The 9266-nt window shown below is 37.0% G+C and overlaps 1 pseudogene; it reads right to left on the bottom strand.

The window, feature by feature from the left end:
* Positions 1–481: 481 nt before the first annotated feature.
* On the bottom strand, positions 482–6413 carry LOC149373758 (uncharacterized; annotated as a pseudogene).
* Between the last annotated feature and the right edge of the window lie 2853 nt (positions 6414–9266).

Raw genomic sequence — 9266 nt, 5'->3', positions numbered from 1 at the left:
CCCTGCAAATAGCTATTGTTTTCTCGATATCTAGGTCACATTCAAATTCTTTACGCTTTTGTAATATAAGATCTTCGTTTTCATCATAAATCTTAATGAATTTCATATCATTTAAAATTTCTTCTTCTTTATTTCTAAAAGGAAAATGTAGCGTTACCATTTTTCTTTTATATTTGTTGTAATCTGTGGCTATGTCGTAATTTTTATAACGAATAATTTTTGGTTCTGCTCTTTCAGTGTAAATTCCTCGATGGTTGATATAGTATTTTGATACAAATTGTGCTAATGAAATATCTTCTAAGTTATCTGGTCTCTTTTGATATTTGTCGAACCAATTTTCTTTCCATACATCTGTAGAATCATCATCTAGTCTTTCTAATTCACTCATAGTTTTTTTCACTCTTTTACGTTCAATAGGCCAAATCGTTGGTATGTAGACAACTGCAATAGAGCTCTTACTCATAGGTTCACGCAATAAAAATCATGCAGCTTCTTGGCTTGACATTTCAACTGCATTAAGTACATCGATGCTCATTTTTCTCGTTACCTCCACGATATCAAATTCTGGGTGCTCATCCATAATTTGAACAATTTGTCGTTGTAAATTACTTACTCCTCTATTAGTTTTGTTAACGTATTCGACAACGTATGCTGTACATGAATATTCTTCAAAAATAATCTGAAAATCCATTTTTGAGCCTAATACATTTAAAATAAATAGATTAAACGTATTATGCCACTTTTCAGACGTGTTTCTTTTATAAAAAATTCTTGGCCTCGTTATACCAGCTCTAAGTATATTAACGTAATCTTCATCGGATGTAATATCGTTTTTCTTATAAAAATCATCCAAGTCATAGTAATCTTCATTATCTAAATTAACTCTTATAACAGAGTAACGCCTGGAATATTCTGCAAAAATTGGCTCGGCTTTCTGCATCGGTGTCAAAATTTATGTTTGGCGACAGGGCATGAATGGCGCTTCAAAGCGACATGTTTTCCATCTATTTGATACAATTTTTTTGTAGCAGGTGAAAGTGTGTTTGTGTGTTCATAGTTTTATGTGTCCGGAAGCTTCAGATGTTAAAACAGAAATTAACGTATCTAATAATGTTATAGCTTCTTGATAATTTTTATTGAGTGAATCTTGTGGAGAATTTTCAAGCCACAGAAGTATGTGAGCGTGTGGACTGCCACGATGCTAAAATTCAATTCTTTTCAAGTAATCAACGACACGATATTGGCCAAATGGTGAAAATATTTTGGATTGCAGTATAGTTAATAAGATATTAACTAATTTATTAAAATAAACGGGACAAGTGACTGTATCCTTATTAATAAGAGTACTTTTTTCAATGTAATGTAAATTTTCAAGATCCTGATCCGATAGAGTGGCTCCATTATTTTTTAATTTGTATATCGTTTTAAGTAATGTTTTCCATCCAATTTCATTGGCACTCAAAGTTAAAAACGCGGTTGGCTCACCTTTTTGTCTCATAATAGCGATTAAATCTCTTTTACGGTCAGCCCAGTACCAAGCAGAATTGGGAATAGCTCGTAAAAATGCAAGGTTACTTTCCAAATAATTAATTATATAATCTGCCGATTCAATTTGTTCTCGTGTAATAGTTGTACCTTGACCAATATGTTTGAAAGCACTACTTGAACTGTCACGTACTCTAATTTGAAAAATTTTCATCGCCATATATAACAAGTGATAAAGAGTAACACCACGTCAGTCTGATCACCTTAATTCACTGGTGGCCATATTAAATGAAGTAACTGTGAGACCTTCCTTGAACATCCGAAAATGTCCTAAATATATGCTGGGAAAAGACAGCTCCTCAGCATACTCATCGAACAACAGGCTTACGGGCACTTTGTTTTGTCCTGGTGCTATATTAATATATTAATCTTCATTCCATAACAAAGTTTGTTGCTGAGCAATGAGACTTTCTTCTATAGGTACATCTTCACTGATGTCGTCTAGAGAAACCTGTTGTATTTCTTGGTCATTGTTGAAAAATGAATTATTTATAGTCATATTATTAGCAACGTAAGGAGGCATTTTTATCAAGTATTGTAACCATGCTTAAGTAGTTCCTTTATTGACTAATCATTGCACAAAACTTTATTTATGGATTAATTTTCGCCTGATATGCACCTGAATACAATGATCATCATCTAAATGACATGGTAATGACCATACCATTGTATTAAAACACACAGGTACATTAATTACTTGTCTAAAAATACCATACTGCTCGTGTACATGACGTAAGCGTATGATCTGCATAAATCGTATTCTTGGAGAAATTAGTCTTTCTGATACGAAATCAAGTTTTGGCAAATTTGGTGCTATCGTAGGATATGTAAATCCATTATAAGTTGACATCATTGGAATTTTTTGTTTGTCGAGTGCAGATTTACAATTTGAACATATCTGAAGAGACTGTAATTCTGTAAAAGTCTGAAACGAAAGTATACAACGATGAATAAAATTTAGTAAATGTTAAGGTCAAAAATATGAAGTATGATAAATACCACAATATTTCGTAATATATCTTCGTGTTGAGGTGTTGGTGTTTTTAAATCATTTTTGAACCATAGTCTTGCACAAACTGAGCATCAGTTACCGAAAGAATTGTCATAAAATTTCTTATTTAATTCTTCATAAGATTTTTTATTCATTCCATAACCCATGTAATTGACTGCAATAGGTTCGTCAACTTGTATTGGAACAGTGCCATCCTATGATTCACTCAACCTTAAGAAAACAATGTGAACATTAATTAAATGCATACACTAATGAATTTTTTGTGAATGTACGTGACGGGATTGTAAAAAATTAATTCGATTGAAAATGTAAAAGTGCTTGTCTGTCACTCGTATGAGTTAATGTATACTAGCCGGATCCTAATTCTTTCCCCGGGAAATTCAAATGCAGGTATTTACTCATAACATAAAAATTTGATTATCAATTTTAACGATGAAGCAACGATTTTACAATAACGTCTATGACACAAACAATCACTTAGCTAATTTATAAATATTTATTTTATAATTATAGATTTTATTTTACGTAAAAAGGTTTAAGCATTTCAATTTCGTGGGGAAAGAATCAAGATCCAGCTACTGTACGTCGGCTCTAGAATTAAGCGTCAAACGCCATTGTTTCTTATTATTAATACAGTTTCGAAATGTGTTTAATGTTTTTTAAAAAATTCTTATACGTACTCTTGGTTGTTAGTGCCTTTTTCTAAGCATACTTTCTTTCGAGCTTGGTATTCACGACAACCGTTCAGCATTAGTTTTGGCTGTTTTTTTTATGCTTTTCGGCGTATTACAACCTAGCTGCTCCAGCATGACGCTGGAGATATTCAGGAGTCTGGCAAGAAATTTGTTTTTTTTTAACGTCAACTGATTCATTTTCAGTATTTTCGATATTACTGTCACTTTCACTATCACTCATTGTTGTTAATTTTATTGTATTTTTTTATATGAAACCAAATGACAAACGCCAACTTTGAACAAAGACATCGAATGAGATCGACAACTGCTGTTCGACTGAATATCCGTCAGCGAGACGATGATTCTGTCCGAACGTGACCGAACGCAATACGATGAATGACAGTAAATGAACATAATATAGTAAGTTAGATTAAGTCATTGACCGTATGCTGATGCAACGAGAAGTAAATTTTTCAAAATCATTCTGTTGGGCGTGACTATGTGTGCACACGTAGTGGTGGAAAAGGCGCGCAAATACATGAGTCATGCCTCACAGCTCCCAGCTTGGCCCCGCTGAAAAAGAGCGGAAGAGGCGGCTCTTATTTCCCGCCAAGAACAACAAGTCTATGATTCACACTTTTGATAGTTGAATAAGTGCATAGTTCTTCAAATTCGATTTTAAATATGAAGCAAGGACTCATTCTTGCACACGCACACACACACACACACACACACACACACACACACACATATATGTATATACGTAAAAATTAAAGCATATAGTAGCAAGGGGAGCGAGAAAGAGAGAAAGGCCATCCTACGTCCCATTCTACGCGTATATGCACTGCTCTGGTGGCCAGGGGGACGAGGCAGAAAGAGAGAGAGAGAGAGAGCGGCTGGAGTTGGAGTAGTAGGGATGCCTGTTAGTATAGCATGTGATGGCAAGGGGGATGCGGGGAGAGAGAGAGAGCGGTTGGAGTGGTGGGGGGCTCAGAAGTTTCGTGTCGCTCGAAAAAAATTGACAACGTGCCATAAGAAGTTTCACTTCAAAAGTGACCCTGATAGAGGCGGGATAGCTCCTGTTGATGGACGGAGGAAGGAGAGGGGAAGAGGGAAAAAAGGGCTCTGCCAATGTTTGCGAGTTCGTGGTCCCTGGTAAAAGTTTCGTAGATGCTCCATTTTACTTTATTTTCTGCTCCTCCATGCTTCTCCCAACCTTACAAATGTGCAACCCAAAACAATTAAAAAAAACTCCCCCGACTTTTTATATACTTATATCTATATCGGTGCTGCTCGAAAGTTACATCTTGCGTGTGTGTTCTAGGCATGTATTTTTGTGCTAAATATGTTAACATGGTTTCTAACGTTAGATAGAGCCACACGCAATTATTATTGTTTTAATGAAGTACATCAAGGGAAATACAAATAAAATAGCACCTTATTACGATGCCTATTTATTTATTCTCTCAAATTATTATTATTATAATGACAATTGTTATTTTTCTTATATGTTTTTCTCTTTACCTTTACTCCCTATTTGTGCTGACTTTACAAGTAGTATGTCCCCCTTTTTGTTATCTATTGATCTCCATATAGATATATCTAACGAATCTTCGCAGCACGTCTGGGGGCCGCGGAAAATAAAGAAAAGAAAAGAGGTGGGGAGTAAGTTCGTTACAGTCGGTCCCGATGCCTCTTGATTCCTTTCATTTTTCTCTCTCTTTTCTAGCTACAATTTTTCTGTCCCTTGGACATGGGGCTTTTTGTACACAGGCTTTCTTTATTTTATTCACATGTAAAATTCGTATTTCTTCGTTTCTCTGTAATTTCGCAATATGGTTTCTATAATCGATGCCAGCTATCTCATACGGTCCCTCGTATTGCTCATCGAATTTTCCTGTAGGCGGCTCTTTTAGTACATACACCATTTCACCTTCCATGAAAAAATTTGTGTTCAGCGACCTATCATAGTAGTACTTTGATCAGTATTTGTTTTATATTTGGGTCATTGCTGCCAATGTTCGTGATTGCACGAGCATCCCCGTTACTTGTTTTAGTAACTTTGTGTATGTTTGGCCTGTCTCTGGTTTTTTGAGGCTTAAAGCGATCTTTGCCTGCTAGCCAAATACAAGCTCGTAAGGTGAATAGCCTGTGCTCTCATGCTTTGACGTATTGTAAGCGAGCATACACAATGGCAGTAATTCGTCCCATTTTTCGGTCTCACTAACGTAAACTTTCAAATATTCAGTTAGGACATGGTGCGTGCGTTCAATTGGCCCATTGCTTTGAGGATGAAATGCCGTACTCCCAAGTATTTCAATTTTGAATAATCGCGTGAGCTCGTCCATTGTGTTGTTCATAAAATGTGTCCCTCGGTCTGATAATAATTTTTCCGGCACTCCAAAGTACGCTAAAAACTTATTTGTCTAGGCCATTACCGTCTCTTTAGCTGTTGCTCTTTGTACCTGTATTAATACAATAAACTTAATTAGCCAATCTTGTATTGACAGGCTATGTGCTTAGTTGTTTTTTGAAGGCTTATTAGTTGGTCTATAATAGTCAATCGAGACTTTCTCGAACAGTCTGCTGGGCATATCTGTAACGAGCATAGCTCGCTTTGTTTTTACACGCACTAGCTTTTTAGTCTGACATGACTGGCATCCAAGTATAAATTGCCTCACGTCGGCCCTCATATTCCTCCAATAATAGTCCCTTGCTATCTTATTGCAGGTATTGTTCATTCCTATATGACCCCCAATTGTTGATTCGTGGTACTCCTTAATAACCTAACACCTTTGATCCACTAGTGGTACAACTAAGGTATTCATGTAAAAAGTCGCTGTGACCTTGAGATTCTTGAAAATTTTTTCAAATTGCTCTACGAAGTAGCTCTATTGATTCATGTTGAGTATTGCCAAGTTACGTATCACGTCTATCCACTTAATTTTATTAATCCTTACAAGTGCCTTGAGTGACGTAATGCATATCTCAATATCCGATTTTAGAGCATTATCTTTAAAATGCAACTTAATATACATTTGCATTATAACGATCTTTCTTACCTCTGTTTTCATGACGCCACCAACCATTTTTTCCTCCTTATTTAAGGCTATTGGGTCTATGTATCCACGATCATAAAGGGCGTCTATCGTTTCTGTGTCAGGCACGCTTTCTGTTACCATCGTCCTTTTCAGGTAGCCACGGTGGTTTCTTATGTGGTAGCCGTATTTTGCACATTCTGTACTTCTTGAGTTGTGAGAGATTTGACAATACTTTTTCTTCGAGGTTTGCTTTTTTTAGTTCACTTTCTGTTTCCAGTCTGGCCTTGTTTACGCCAGTCTCTTCCTCACTCTCATTGTCTAATAAATCAGAGCTATTCGAGGAGTCAGGAGGTGATGGTGGATTGGGTGGTGGCGTGCCACTATCTTCATGAACACCTTTATTTATGGAGTCATTTTTATTATGCTTCCTTTCTTTATCCTCTTTCTCTTTCCCCCCCCCCCCAGTGGCTTGTTTGCCTTAATTTTCCAATGCATGCCCGTTTCTGATTCGTTACAAGAAGGTGCTAGTGCATGTACTCCTCATTATCATTTATTGTGAGACTTTCGAAAATTTTACACTCCACTCTTTTTTTTTGTGCCTTGTAGATGTACAAAAACATTCTTTCCTTATTTTTGTACAAACAGGAATATACAGTCATCATTGCCATATTTTGTATCGGACTGCAGCATTTTTGCTACCTCCTGATTAACACATATATCTATCCATTTGAAATACTGTAGTATATCACGGAGTTCCCTTGCTGTTTATTGTAAGTCACAAGAAAGAATAAGTGAGTCAAATAAGCAGTTCCCTGGTATTTCTACTGGAAGCTTCTCCATAAGTATTCAATTATTATCCAGCCAATCTGCCCAATTTGTTTGTGTGGCCTGCCTCTTTTTCTCTGCTCCTTACGTGGCTCCACTCTTTTACTCTTTATAGTTGTACTCGCCACTGACCACTCTGACTCTGAATCTGCATCGCTGTACTCACTGACTGATAGCTTCTCTGAATTGCCTATTTTGGGTGGCTTCTTTTTTTCTACCCTTTTATTCGATTCGTCTGAATCGGATATTTTCATCTGCCATTTCTTATCCTTTCTTATTATATTTTTCTCCCTTCTTCTCCGTACCTTGAATATTCGTGCGGGTGGCGCATTTATATCACCATGACCATCCGTCTCCTGCTCTTCGACAAGTTCGTGTAACTCTTGTCACGGCAGTTCAGAGGTTTTTTCTCTATCCTCTATGAACGGATTCCGGGACAGTGCGTCTGGTGCCTTATTAATTATTCCTGGTCTATAAACAACATCAAACTCATATCCCCTCAATTTAGCTTCAAACCTGTTAAATTTTATTTCTGGTTTTTTTGATGCATGAAAATGTTGAAGAGGCTCATGGTCCATAACCACCGTGAATTTCGGGCCAAATAAATAGGGTCAAAACTGCTTATCACGTATACTATTGCAAGCAACTTTTTATCGTACGTAGGGTATCGAAGTTCGCTGCCTTTTAAGCATCTAGAAGCATACTTGCACGGATTATCTTTCCCTATTTCTCCCTGACTCAGTATCGCCCCAATAGCATAGTCCGATGCATCCGTTGTCACCATAAATGGTTCTTCTAGGTCAGGTGCCTTAAGTACGGGCTCGCTGCAAAGGGCGTCTACGAGCATTTTGAATGCCCGTTCTTGCTGCTCTTCCCATTTCAACTCTGTACTTTTTTTTTAAAGTTTAGACAGTGGTTCAGTGATTTTTGCATAACCTTTAATAAATTTCCTGTATTCCCAACAAATCCCAGAAATTGTTTGATTTTCTTTGCGTTTGTAGGCTTTGGAATTTTTCTTGCAGCTTCAATTTTCTTAGGGTCTGTCTTTATTTCACCATTTCCTACTATATAGCCTAACACTTTTGCTTTGCTTTTTAACAATTGGCATTTCTTTGGCTTAATTGTAAGATTTTCTCTTGATAATCGCTCTAACAATTTTATAAAGCGTTTGCAATGCTCTTTAAGATTCGACGTAAACACCATTATATCGTCTAAATATACTTCCACCTCATAGCCTTGTAATCCTGCCAGTGCAAGTATTATTGCTCGTAAAAATGTTTTCGGAGAGTCTGTGCAACCCATAGACATCCTTTTGTACTGGTACTGCCTATCCGGTCCCAAAAACGGTGTTCTACGGGCATCGCCTTCATGTATCTTAATCTGAAAAAATCCCTGCTTCAAGTCCACCACTGTTATGTAACGTGCTGTTGCCAGATGTTCTAGTATATCACTCTGGAAAGGGAGTGGGTCACAACTACCTACTGTTATTTCGTTGAGTTGTTTAAGATCCGTCACCACCCGCCAGCGTTTTCCACCATCTGGTCCTGTGTTTTTCGGTACAATCCACATGTTCGAGCTGTATGGTGATTCCAAGGGCTCTATTATGCCCTGTTCTAGTAATTTGTTAATCTTAATTTTCATTTGCTTTCTCACAGCTGGTGGATATCTGTACCGTTTTGTTACTATCGACTTATCTGTAGTTGTGTTTATCCTATGCTTTAGAAGATTTGTCGCTTTCAGTTGTTCCCCGTTGAGTTCAAAAACGTACTGGTCAACTTCTATAAGCCCTGGCACATGTTTTTTCTTTTCTTTATTGCATTCAGATACATCGACTAACTCCATTATTTTGTCGACTTGAGCTCTCCTGTTACTTAAGCCGATTGACTTACGGTTTTCTTTAAGTATATAAGTATTTTCCACTCCCGTCTCCCACGATGTTTTTCTTCGCACATGAGCAGTTGGTATCGTATTTCATCTTATTATTTAACTCTCCACTTCCTCCAAGGAAACATCTTTATAAAGGCACCTTTCAATGCTTCCACGTCATCCTCATTGACGTCAGATGAGTCAGCTTTCTTTGTAGTCTCGCACTCCAACAAGTCCATTACTGGGACAAGTATATTTATCGTTTTATTTGATTTGTTTAAACATTTGGCATACACCCTATTA

The sequence above is a fragment of the Copidosoma floridanum genome, unplaced genomic scaffold (genome assembly GCF_036245765.1).
Source record: "Copidosoma floridanum isolate Cflo_tuat_1 unplaced genomic scaffold, Cflo_Japanese_pri ptg000027l, whole genome shotgun sequence".
Classification (NCBI taxonomy): Eukaryota; Metazoa; Arthropoda; class Insecta; order Hymenoptera; family Encyrtidae; genus Copidosoma; species Copidosoma floridanum.
Note: the sequence above shows the minus strand (reverse complement) of the source record. Positions and strands in the feature narration are given on the sequence as shown.